The following is a 13,963-nucleotide window of genomic DNA, read 5'->3' as shown; positions in this document are numbered from 1 at the left end:
ACAGTTTTTCATCGATTAACACCCCTAGGTTGCGTGCGGATTGTACCGCAACAGGGGTAGGGCCCATTTCCGTGGGCCAATGTGTAGGTCCCCAGAGTTCCTTATGTTCTCCAAAGATGATTAGCTTGGTTTTTTCCCCGTTTAGTTTTAATTTCTTGGAATGCATCATGTTCGCCATTCTCAGTAATCCAGAACGGAGAGAGGAGATGTTGGTTTTGTCTGGTGTAGATAGGGAGAACACTAAGGGGCCTATTACGATTGCGGTTTTTCCGCATCCTCCAGGCTGGCGGAAACCACCGCCGGCCCGGAGGATGCGGAAAAACGCAGCGGACCCACCAAAGACCCACCGCCACATTAGGATGGCTGGTGGGTCCTGGTTTCCGTCCGCAGCTTTTCCGCCGTGGTTGGCTTACAACCGCGGCGGAAAAGCACTAATATGGTGACGGTGTCTCTCAGACACCGTCAGCCATATTAGGATAGGCTGTTAAAAATGCTTTTCCGCAGCGGGTTTTCCGCCGTGGAAAAGCATGTGTAACTTCACTGCGAGGGCCCGTTGCGGGCCCCCTGGGTGAAGGGGGGGTGGGGGTGCCCATGGGGGATACCTATGGTGCCCCCCTGCATTTGTATGCAGAAATCGGCAGGCACCGCACGGTGCCTGCCGCTTTCTGCATACAAATGCAAAGTATGCATTAATACCATTGCGGCGGATGCAGCTTGAAGCCGCACCCGCCGCAATGGTAAAAATAGAGGATGTGACCGCCAGGGTGGCGGTCACATCCTAATTGCACAGGAGGGAACTCCGCAGGCCATGCGGAGGTTCCCTCCTACTCTATGGTGGCGGACGGACTCAGGTCCGTCCGCCATCATAATCGGCCCCTAACTGTGTATCATCCGCATAGGAGTAAATTGTGAGGCCCATTTCCTCCGCTATTTTTGCTAGAAAGGTGATGTAAATATTAAAAAGTAGCGGACTCAATATGGAGCCCTGGGGAACTCCACAAAGGGAGTTCATGGCATTGGAGGCATTATTTTTGGAGAAAACCTGGAATGTCCGATGGAGGAGGAATTGTTTTAACCACTCCAGCGCTTTCCCTCTCACCTCTATGTCCTCTAGGTTCTGGATCAGGGTATTATGGGAGATGGTGTCGAAAGCGGCATTCAAATCTAGAAGAATGAGTGCCACCGTGCCACCGCTATCCAGTACTTGACGGATAGCTTCCGTTACCCCTAGTAAGGTGGACTCAGTAGAGTGGCCAACTCTGAAACCCGACTGGGAGGGATGTAATAGTTTATTTATATTGATAAAATCCGCTAGCTGTCTATTTACATGTTTTTCTAGAATTTTGGAGAATATTGGTAGGAGCGATATTGGGCAAAAGTTAGAGAATATCTCTGGATCTCCATTCGCCTTTTTAAGCAGAGGCACTACCATTGCAGGCGTCCATTCTTCAGGTACTACTGCTTCATTTAGAGATGCATTTAAGAGTGTTCTAACTACGTCCAAGATGCAAGGATCAAGATGTTTTAGAATGCGGGCTGGTATCGGGTTCTGAGGTGAGCCTGATTTAATGCTGTTAAATACTTCCGTAAAAATAATGGGGTCTAATGGCTGCCAAACAGTAAGCAGGGTCACAGGGATATTATCCCGCTCGTCATGCCCATTGGGATTTGGAGTTGACGGCGGGGTTAATTTAGAGTCGCAATCTACATTAAAATTCGAGTAAATGTTGGATATTTTGTCATTAAAGTAGTCCGCAATGAGATTACATTGAGTGGTGGATAGTATAGGGGGTTCAAATTGGTGCGCAGCTCCGGCTACGTCTTTCAAGACTTTAAAAAGAGTACCGGGATTACTTTGTGCCTCTAAGATGGTATTCTTAGTGTAGTTCCCCTTTGCTATTTTGCATGACACGTGATAAACATTTAGTGCTAGTTTATATACTTCTTTGCTTGCTACATCATAATTTCTTCTCCACTGCCTCTCTAACTTTTTGCAGTTGCTTTTTTCTTCCTTCAGTTTCTCAGAAAACCATGGGACCGGTGGGTTACATGATTGGGTGCAGGGCATGGCTGAAAGACAAGATTTCTGGCCAATACTTGCTGGACAAGCCTGAATGACATGGCCAGCAGGTACTTGGGTGGGGACAGTATGTCCAGGGTGTGGTCAAAGGCTTGTCCTGTTCCCAATGAGAGTTGGGTACAAGGCGCTGCCAAAAACTATGATCTGTGCTAATGCCCACTTCTCATGGCCACAGGCAGTGGGCTCTGAAAGCAGGGGCGCATCTCCAAACGACAAAAATAAATAATTTGCACCTTATGTGATGTTATCAGTGATGCCAATAGTGATTTGGTATGTGCAGTCACTACTGAAGTCACCAATGATGTAATTTGTGATGTCATATGTAAGTTCATGAGCAGTGAGTTAGGGGGTGGATAGCTAACCATATGTGATACATTTCAACAAAAGTTTTTTATTAGAATTTCTTTGCTTTTGTAACATTTGCTGTTTTGTGATCTGAGTGAAGAACTGTCTTCCCTTAAACAATCGTTAAATTGATGTGTGCATTTTAAGTTGGTTTGTATCAAACAAAGATGGTGCTGTGCATTATCTTTCAGGGCGCCCACAGATGCCACTGTGGCTTTGACAGAGCAGCCTCCCTAATGCAGGCCTCATCACTTCACTTTTCAAGACAGCTGCTTTCACAACTTAAAAGCATGGGATTCAGAGATGTTACTGAGAGTGTGGGGGCGGCAGGGAGGGGATGTAGAAGTGAAGAGACGGTCAAAGAGCCCTGTTCTGGGTGATAAAAGCTGTTTTCTGTGGCTCCAGGACGGGAGTGTTTCTGTGTGGCTCTTATGAACCGTGTGATTGATGGCGGCTGTGTGTGTGCTGGGTGTTAGCAGAACAATAAATCGGCGTTGCTGTACTAAGTTTGCCTGCCTCCAGGGCTGACGTGTAAGCCTCAGTAGGGTGAGCATTCTTCAGTGAGTCATGTCCCATATATCAAAGATAGTCCCATATTTATGTATTGTACACTACCAGTTGGGCCTGTTTCAGTTCCCTTTACCTCCCACGGTATCTGTGTAAAGAAAACATTTGGGTTCATTTGTTTCATAAAGCAAGAAACAACCCCGCGTGGGGTGTCAAAGCGCTTTATGTGAATGGGCGGACAGCCAATGGATACAGTCAAATGTGGAGGCAAAAAAAGGTCAAACTATGGTAATTCATGGCCCAATGTGGTGCAGCCGAGAAGTCTCTTTTGGGTCTAGGAGATTATGGAAAATCCTCTGATTTATTTTATTTATTTATTTTAATTCCAGGGGCTTTTAAATGACTGAGTCTTAACTCCAAGGATGGGAGTTGCTGCAGACTTTTAAAGAAAGCTGGGCATTGTGGGTTAATGCCTGCAGGTTATAAGAGCATGGACAAACATCTACAAACGTAGGTGAGTAATATGTTACATCACTGTTGCAGTTAAGTAAAATTCACAACATGTGATAAATTATGAAGATCACGGAATGTATTGAATTTACATTATTTACAAAAGCTTCTCCTTGCGATTTAGCACTTTTTCCAGAAATGTGAGTTAAGGCTCCCATTTTTGTGTTTATACTGAGTTTTAAACATAAATACTGAGAGTAACATTGCATCATTGTACTTTCCTGAGTAGAGCTAGGCCTAAGTCTTCTTTTGAGTTCCTCTCCAGGCTTTCAGTCATTACAGGCAAACAGCTATGTGATTCAGCCGCGTGGACAGTTAAAAAAAGCACAGGCAAAGCCAGAGAAAGCCGGGGTTTTAATTAGGTGAAAAAATGAAGTTGTAAAAATATATTTACACATTCATTACTTAAATTACTATGGATTTACAGCTTCATTTTTTTCACCTACCCAATTAATAAGAACACAGATTGCAGTGCTAAACAAGCAATGCCAATTCCTATTGCAGGCATACGGCACAAAAGAAAAACAAAAAAAAATAGAAAAAAGACAACCACCTAAACCTGGACACAATGGGTCAGATTCAAAGAATAACTTAAGACAAAATCCTAAACTTACTACCATTTTCGTATTCACAGAAGGCACTTACTCATTTTGGTATTCACAGAAGACACTTACTTATTTCGGTATTCCCAGAAGTTAGGAGTCCTAACTTTAGGACTCCTAAATGCCTTCTGTGAATACCGAAAGTCTTAAAGTTAGGATTTTTCTCACTTTAGGAGTAGTAAAGTTAGGACTCCTAACTTTAGGACTCCTAAATGCCTTCTGTGAATACCGAAATTCTTAAAATTTGCATTTTTCTCAATTTAGTAGTAGTAAAGTTAGGACTCCTAACTTTAGGACTCCTTTAATGCCTTCTGTGAATACCGAAAGTCTTAAAATTAGGATTTTTCTCAACTTTATTACTACTAAACTGAGAAAAATCCTAATTTTAATTTTTTAGAAACCCATGAGAGAAACCCATGAGAGGCAGCAAGGCTCTCAGATGCTGGCATTTTTATCCATGAGAACTGGATCTACAGTTCCTACAAGTTGGTGAGCCAAGCATGAACCAATCATGGCTCAGGCTGAATCTCTGACTCTGCTCCAGCCTTTGTACCCTGGCACTGGCTGACTATAATAGACCTGAGGCTAGCATCTGAAGCACTCCCAATTTCCCTCCCTAATGCAGTTTTTAAAAGACCAAAACTAATAAAACAAACGAAGGACAGCCAGCACTTGTCCATCATGAGCATGACCAAGGCAATTAAAGTTTAAGTGCAGCACCTGGACAAGAGGAAGACCGATGATAGTATTTCGGATGTGAAGCTTGACTGGCGTTCGGCATATTTAGCCCTTTAATATTTTGGGACCATGATGACACTCATGGGGTTTTAAGAAATGTTCCTAGTTACGCGACCCCCAGCGTGGGATAATACATGGAGGACAATTAGAATAATTAAGAGACAGTTTACATTTTACAATTTTGAGCTGGGCTTTATTGACCACTTAGCGACCTTATACATTTGGCCAGACCTGGCGTGGCCCGGGGGATTACTACAGATTCCCACCTGTTTTTGTTGAGTTGTGTCTCACCTTCGTCTTATTGAACCAATACGGTCTCCTACCCTGAATTGGACTGGGTGATTACTACAGGTACCTCATGATTAGTGACTGCTATTTGTACGATCAACTTACTATTGTTGGATCTCTTCACTTCGCCTGAGCAACCGATTTGAACCTGTTACGTTCCCTAACAGGATCTAGTAGGAACATATCGTTCTATGGGAACGGCCATTCGCCTTGAACTACAAGCTGCACTGTTTCTGGGAATTTTTTTTCTTCAACTTGCACTTCTACACTTGATATTTTGTTTGCCCTGATGAAGTTCCCTATGTGGGAATGAAACGCGTTGGCTGGAATGTCTCAAGTTAATGTTTTTAACGAAAAAGAAATATTTTCAAATAAAGAAGTTACTATTCGCTATATATTGGCCTATTGTACTTTTTTTGAGCTGTGCACCCCCATTTGGCTTATGAATCTTTGACCTGTAAGTGCCACTCTTGTGTTGTGCTTCTCTTTGTACATGTCCTATTGAAGACTTACAACCAGAGAGCAAACTGGCATCTTAGTGATGTCTTTCTCTCTGTTTTGGAAGCTTTTGCATTGCCTTTAGTGGGGTGCTGGCCCCCTCCTGAAGTGCTTTTTAAGCCAGGGGAAGCCAGTGATATTAGCAGGAGCACAGAGTGCCCTGACTCCCCTGTGTTTAACAGTGCCCTATGAAGAACAGCCAGGGCCGGAATGGGAACCCAAAGCAGCCCTTGCAATTTTCTCAGACCAGCCCCTGGGGAAGCACTGCCTGGCCCTGATAGGCTAGACACGCTTGCTTGCTGCTTTTGCTACTGGGGGCCGATATTGCAGCATCATTGCAAAACTGGCCCCCAGTCACAAATGCGGCCCCCACCGCTGCAAAACAGGCACCCACCCTTCCAGCCTCCCAGGAAACACCCAATGCCCAGATTACTAGTGCCCCGGATGGCCTTGAGGTATTTACCGGACCTTGTGAAAACTGATGCTGTTGGGTGAGGAATTTACTACGTGAGATAAACACTTCCTGTTCATTCTGAAATGGGCCTAACATGCCGTATTTGTGGCCCTGCTCACTGAATTCTGCATTTTCCAGTGATTACTAGGAGTTTTCCTCTGGTATATTTCAGCAGGTATGACCTACCTAAACTGGATCTGGGAATATTGTATCAGACCTAGCAATTGCCCCAGGCAGAAAACTCCACAGAGACAGGAATTTCGATCCCTGCACAAAGTAGACTGCTCAGCAAATGTAGTTTTTTATCATATTTGCAATCGGGCCTAAGGTGCTATTTCCTGGATGTCCTGTGTGTTCCAAATATTTATTATCTTTTGTGACATGATATTGAATTAAACAAACTTTTTTAGGTCATGCCTAGAGCAGCGCATACGTTGCTTGCTCGACTTTTAGTAAGGGGTTTTTCAAAGTGCTACCCACAAGTTTTTCCTGGCCTAAAGCTTGCGTGCACGCTCACAGCCGCCATCTGCCTTTCTTATCTCATTAAGCCTTGTTTTACAGTTACGAGCCGTCATGGTTCATTAAGTGCTTTCGCGCTCACACAACTCCCTCCGCCTCTCTCTCACGCTGCAGCCCCCATCTATGCATTCAGCTCGGACAATGCTGGTTACTTCCAGTGCAAAAGTCTATGTATAGACCAACTCAGAAGGTTAGAATGTTCCAATGCACTGGGTGTGTGCTGTGAAATGAGAATACTCCCCTTGCTTCTGCTTGCTTCACGTGGGTGTTCTTTCTTGGATGCGAGGGCTGATTAAATTAGTAGCTTTGGCTCTGTGTCGAATCCTATTTGTGTCTGCATCTATCCTCCACAGTAATGTCCCCAAAGTTCATAATTCCAGTTCAAAACAACTTTGGGCTGGATAGTAAATAGCTTATATCATTTTACACCACTTCGCATCATGTATATTTCTCAAAATACAACCTAAACATTTCAAAAGCAATTGAGTATTTTTGGTTCTGAAACCAAATCTTAAATACTGTTGTTTGCCACGGGAAGGTTACTGAACACCATGGCCACTTTTGGAAGTGGATTTATTGCCACTTTACATGACACAGTTCGGCGTGAACGTTGTAGCCTCAGGATGAGGGCACGTTAACCCAGAAACGGCAGGAAGCGTGCTGACATTTTGGGAATCTCTTCACTAGCAGCTGCTCAGCATCTGAGTTACCGCATGAATGAACCCATTCGGAAACATCCATTTCAATCAGGCAATTAGCTGTTGACCACCGAGGACAAACTGCCAAGATCAAACGCCCGACTCATCACAAGACATCCAACTCAAAGGTATCTGCAGAAATTAAAACCACATTCTGCACATTGGCCGCTACGTACCCCGAAAAGGGAAACAATTGGTGAGCGCCCTTAAATGCATTTCAAAGAACCGTCACGTAGTACATAATTAGGATGTGCTATTTCTCATAAATTAAAGCATCCGTGAGTGGCTAGGCCTGCATATTTGCCTGTCTTACTAATCAGTACAACAGTTATCAGTCATTCAGAATGAGGTGACTGCGAAGTGTTCCCTGTCATTAGTGAGGTGTTCAGATATCAACCAAGGATTCAACCTTACGAATATAGTCCATGTCATAGCATACGTGGGAATCATTCATGGAAACAAACTGCATTACAATGTCCTGTTTAGTTTTATTGCCACAGTGTGTCCTAATATTCTAACAGCATTCTTGCTTTTCATCTTTCTAGTTCAGTTTCAATGGACTGAAGCAGCACAGACACACATAATGAAAACAAGCATTGGCATAGCCAATAGGACCTTATACGTGCTTAGCCATGCAACAGTTGATGTTGTTGCACCAAGGATATTGTGCTGCATAACTAAACACTTATAAGTTCCCGTGACCTATTGGCTATCCCAATGCTTGTTTATATTTCGTTTTTAGGTCTCACCTACGCAGCGTGCATGCGCTGCATAGGAGGGCCTTTACCCGTCGCTCTTCACTTTTTGAAGCACTGCACTAGTTCTTGTGGCGGCATCCACCTTGCGGGAGCGCGCAGCGGCACGCCACAAGCATGAGTGCAGTGCTTGAAAAAGTGAAGACTGCTCTCGCTCTCCCGTTTTTTTCCTTATATCGCGCAAGTGCGCGCACACCAAACGCAGCTGTCATACTGCCAGACTTCCAACGCTTGAGCTTATGTCAAAATGTGTTTCCAGGCACTTACTTTTGATTTCCAGTTTGAGGCAAGCACATCAGATTGACAGATTTAAAATGTTTGTGGCCGTGCCGCGTGTGGTTCCAGGTACACATAAATAAATTTTTGTTATTGCGATATATATGTGACTAAGTTCCGAGGCATGTATACATGCTTCTTTTTTTAGTTGCAGGTAAGCGTGTGATCATAATATTGACACAGTTGAAATATTTCAGGCCTGAAGCCCAGTTATTGAACCTGCCACTTTTCACTTGATTTGCAGCACAGAGAACGGATAGAAATTATTCGACTTATTTTTGTTTCTATTAACCCTGGGCAAAACACTACGCTACGCTCGCGTAGTTTGTGAAGTTTGCGCTACTTCGCACTACGCGAACTGCACGTAGCACAGTGCAGACACGCGTAGTTTAGCATAGCGTAGTGCAGCGGTCATTATTTGCTTGCTCGCGGTCCTCAACGTCAAGTTGGCGACCGCGAGCAAGCAAAATGACATCCCTGCAAGACTTTTTCCTCGCTCGTGATCAGCAACATCAAGTTGCCGATCGCGAGCGTGGAAAATAAACTTTCGGGGGGAGGTCAGGTCTCTCATTGCGAGTGGTCGCATATGCTTGCGACAGCTCTCGATGAGAAACTACCAGTCCGCATTGAGTAAGCTGCCTCTCGAGTAAAAATCTACTCGAGCTGCAGCAAAAGACAGCTCACACTGTTGAAGATGCCGTTTTCAATGACTGCATAGTGCAGACAAGCATCCGGCACTGTGCAATCATCGTGAACAGGGTACTACGCAGTTCGCGTAGTGCTACGCATAGCTCGCGTAGTGAGAAGTGGACTTCACGTAGCTGCGCATAGCTCTACTTCGCGAACTACGCCCAGGGTTAGTTTCTATTATGCTTATGTCCGTTGTTTTGGTGAATCTGTTTTTGACTTCTAATTCTGAACAAGCACTGGCGTTGCCAATAGGTCTCGCAGTAGGAAAGTTGGAGCTCTTGGTTTTGTAAATGACATTTTATATTTATGTTTTTTGATTTACAATGCCAATACTTTTAACTTTAGCAAATGTGACACTTTTAGCATTTGTAATGCCACATGTTTTGTATTGACGTGACTTAGATGTATTGATATAACAAATAACAATGGCTTTTAATTTTTTTAAATAATTAATACTTAAATAAAAGTGATTGTAATGTATAATGGCAATGGTCCGAAGTAGATAAAATAGTGGCAAAATAGAACAAGTTTGAGCTATTGGCATTGTAAATGACAATACATTTTATTTATGTTTTGGTTTTTAAAACATAAATAAAAGGCCTGGTCATTTATAATGCCAATAGCTTAAACGTACGTAAACGCGAGACCTATTGCATTACAAATTCTCGTTTTGTTTTAGCCACCATATATAAATGAGATAACTGACTGATACTACAAAAGATTTATATTTGTGGAAGTTTATAGCAGCAAACAAAATAAATCCAGACGTTCAAGCTTGTTGGTATTCTCTGAAGTTATTTGTAGGTGGAATTTGATGTTGTTTTATATAGCCAGTGTCTCTGGAATTATGCGGCAGGTGAGGATCAAATTATTTAGCACAGCTGACTACATTATGTGGCAGGAAAAGGCAAATGATGTGGCATAATTCGTCATATTTTATGATAGCATTACTCAATAATTTTGTAATTTTGACAGTTAACACTGCCTGGGCAAGAGTTTAATTTCATTAGTACCAGTATAAAACACACATATATCAATAAGAAGGGCCACTGGAATTATGCAATTAAGCGGCTATTTTCACATAATTATGGACATTCCACATTTCCCACATAATACATCATGTGTTGCATAATCTGCAGAATATAACAGAAAAAATGTGTTTGTGATCAAACAAATCCAAAGTTACTGAAAATGTGGCGACATGGCTTTGTTTGCAGTGGTGGGCCCTTTGCAAAAGTTAACCGGTAACCTTTTGATTGCTTTTCTCCGTCTTTGTTTGTTAAAGTGGCACTAATAAGGTGAAGTCTTTGCACAGACAGTATGACCATGAGTAAGAATTGCAATATAATGGAGTAGTAATATAAAAAAAATGCAACTAAATGCCATGCCACATAATTTTCCTTTACTTGCCACCTAATTTATTGAACTCTGTCGTATAATTCGGTGCTCCCGACCCACATAATTCCAGTGGCCTTGGCAATAAGTGACACAAAGGTGATCAGTTAACCTTTGCGAAAGGTCTTTCGCTGAGCTGCAACATGCATTGCGGAATTGTTTGTAACTTTGGATGCGTTTGAGCTACAACCGCTTTTATTAAAATCTGCAGTTTATGCGGCAGATGATAGATTATGTGGCAGATGCTGCAAATCAGAAAAATGTGGGGTGCGCTCTGCTAGAGGCCGCCGTATGTGCTGGGAGACGGCCTGTGTATACAGCATGCGCAGCTTGTACACAGCTGATGGTGTTGACACCCCCTCACAGACGAAGACATAATAAATATTATGTGCACTTGAGGTGAGAGCCGGAGCCTGCTGTGGAGGCTGCGCTTCTAGTGTTATGGAACTGGTGTTTATGTGAAGTGTTACAGTCCCTTTGGGAAGTGTTGGCGCTCCTCGAAAAAGCAAAACAAGAGTGGTGCCTGAGGGTTTTGGACAACGTGCAAGACTACAACACCAACACATGACAGAAGTTACTGCGAGCAAATAATGGTGGTAGCAAAGCACGCGGAGTCTAAAGAATTGCATATAGTGCCCAAGAAAAACCTGGGGTATCTGTGCGCCACACAGGACACGCATCTTAAAAATGCCCCTGACAAATAAATGGTATTTATTTACTTTTGCTACAATGTTGGCATCGCATTCAAACTTAAGATAGAACAAGGCGGAAGAGATGGGGATTAATTATATGTGTTGTAAACTAGTGCTCTGCTAATGCATATTTGCACTATGTTGTGTTCGCTTTGTTAGTGTTTTTTTGTTCCAGTGGTTACTGAAATGAGCCTGACGTTCTACTCGTCTGCAGTTTGCTCTGAGCTGGCGTGGGGAGAAGTCACGCCTGACCATGAAGCTTAATAAAGCCTTTTAATTACAAGCTTATTAGTCCCAGAGCTTCATATTACAACATAATTTTGGCAACGACTTGCCGGCTCAATGACAAAGTCGCAGCTTGAACTTCAAGATCCTGTGAAAGCAGTCAGGAAAACAAACCCAAGAAGGAAGGTTGGTGGAGCGTCGCTGAAAGAAAGAGGAACTAGCGTGATATGCTGTAAAGTGAAAGAGACACCATGTTTAAGTGAAGCAGGAGGATTGTTTTTTAATAGCGGAAAAAAGCAAACTTGTGAAAGCGATTAGTTGAGGTGAGCGCGATACAAGGAGAAACGATAGGGGGGGAGAGCAGTGGAGAGGAGACACAGGGGCCGAGGATAGACAGACAGGAGTGACAGATACAGTGGGGGAGAGATAAAACAAGAGCGGCCGGGAAACTGAAAGTACGGCCGGCCAGCCATGATTAATTAGGGGAGGAGAAGCCGCAGAGCGCACGCTGGGCGAAGCCCTTTGATGTGGTGGAGGCTGATGCGCGTGCTTGTTTTGTCACGTGATTCACGTGAACTCAAAGAAAACCGCACCAAAAAGCCCTTGGTTTGACGAGCATTTTGAGCACTTGAATTCTCGCTCCGCTCAATGCGCATGCGCATTGATAGGTCGCGAGACCTAAAAAGGTTACGTAAATATCCTTTTGCAGCATTAACTCACTGTCAATTGATTTGCTTAGCACATGCCTGCCATCTAGTGGTTTTATCCAGTATAGTTAAAAAAAAAATTTATACTGCAAAACACCCTCAGTATATTGACGGAGAGTTACATTTGTCAGGAACTTCACCATTAGCTCTCGTTAGACTTGTTTTATTTACTGTATGTTGATGCCAAACATGACCCCGCAGGCTTCACGAAACCCAGGCACAGCATACCCTCACTCAGCTCCCCCATACCAGCAGCAGGCCTAACGCAGCCGCTGCATCTCTTCATGCCACTAAGAAGTAAATGTTGTTCACCTCAAGTCGATATACACAACTCCCCCATCTTACAGCGGCACTTGTTGCTTTGTGTTATTTTTTTGTTGTGTTAGCATTTGGGACACGTGTATTTCTGGTCAAATCTCTCTTTTTGTAGCACGTTAACATTTGTATCATCACCAACGCTAAATTTTTACTGCAATTTCATCGGGCTCGATATAACCATGGGCATATTTATACATATTTTTTTAAGAAATACACTGGCTTTATATTTTATTACGATTGCATTTCTATTCAGGTTTTTAAAAAAAGCACAACAGGCTTTTTGCATCTGTTTGTTTTTAGTTGTCTTGTGTGCATTTTCATTTTATTATATGAACCTGTTAATTGTACTTTTTGTGCCTGACAGTGTTCACCCTCTGCCTCCCACGAGCATGCCCTTCCCATTCTCTTCTCTGCTGGCTCACCCCCTTAGCCCTCACTCTGACTCCAATCCCCACACCCGCTTGAGGGCGTATCTTACACCTCTCCTCCTGGCCTTTCTGTGACTGTCATGGCCCACCTCCCTGTCTGTTCCTCCCTCCCCTGCTTGCCATGCTTTCTCTCACTTTAGCTTTGCATGGCTTCTTCCCTGCCTATGCCTCTTCCTTCATGCCAAGCGCCCAGTAAAGCACTTAAAAAAAAGTGTTATAGAGCAAAACAGAACGAATTCTACACCTTGTGTCTAACACTTAAGAAAAGCCGCTTGCTGAGGTATTCATTTGATGAATGGAAATATTTAACTTACAACTATTACCAAGCATTGGCATAGACAATAGGTCTCGCCTGTGGGACCTTATAAGTGTTTACCCATGCAACAGTTGATGTTGTTGCACCAAGGATATTGTGCTGCATAACTAAATACTTATAAGGTCCCAAAGGTGAGGCCTATTGGTTATGCCAATGCTTCTGATGATAAGGGAGGAAGACAATACCTCACCCCCAGGTGATAGAAGGGGAAGATCTGTAAATGGGAGTTTATGTATGAGAATCAGCCACTAGAGCTGTAATTGTACCTCATGTATGAGAATCAGCCACTAGATCCGTAATTGTACCTCATGTATGAGAATCAGCCACTCGATCCGTAATTGTACCTCAAGTATGAGAATCAACCACAAGATCTGTAATTGTACCTCATGTATGAGAATTAGCCACAAGATCTGTAATTATATCTCAGGTATGATGCGAATCACCCACAAAAGATCTGTAATTGTACCTCAGGTATGAGAATCAGTCACAATCAGCAGCGGCCGGTTCAAGTAAGAATGGTAGGGCGGGGCAGGGCGCGGCAGGGGGTAAGCCGACAGACGAGGGAATATGAATTATTTATTTATTTAATGATACCTATTCTGTCATTTGTTGACTTACCCCCACTCCCACCCCGTCCGCCTCACCGCGTTTATCTGTGCTGGCCGCCGCTGGTCACAATATCCGTAATTGTACCTCATGTATGAAAACCAACCATGAGATCCGTAATTTAACCTCAGGTATGAGAATCAGCCACAAGATCTGTAATTGTGACTCATGTATGAGAATCAGTCACAAATGATGGGATGGTATACTTTTGCTAAGTGTGAAACTGATATGCATGTATGTTTCTCTGACAGGTACAGATAATGAGGAGTGTATTTGGGGCAAATTTACTATTATATCAGGCGAGACGCAGAAGGGA

Source organism: Lissotriton vulgaris, chromosome 9 (assembly GCF_964263255.1).
Source record: "Lissotriton vulgaris chromosome 9, aLisVul1.2, whole genome shotgun sequence".
NCBI classification, from domain to species: Eukaryota; Metazoa; Chordata; class Amphibia; order Caudata; family Salamandridae; genus Lissotriton; species Lissotriton vulgaris.
Note: the sequence above shows the minus strand (reverse complement) of the source record.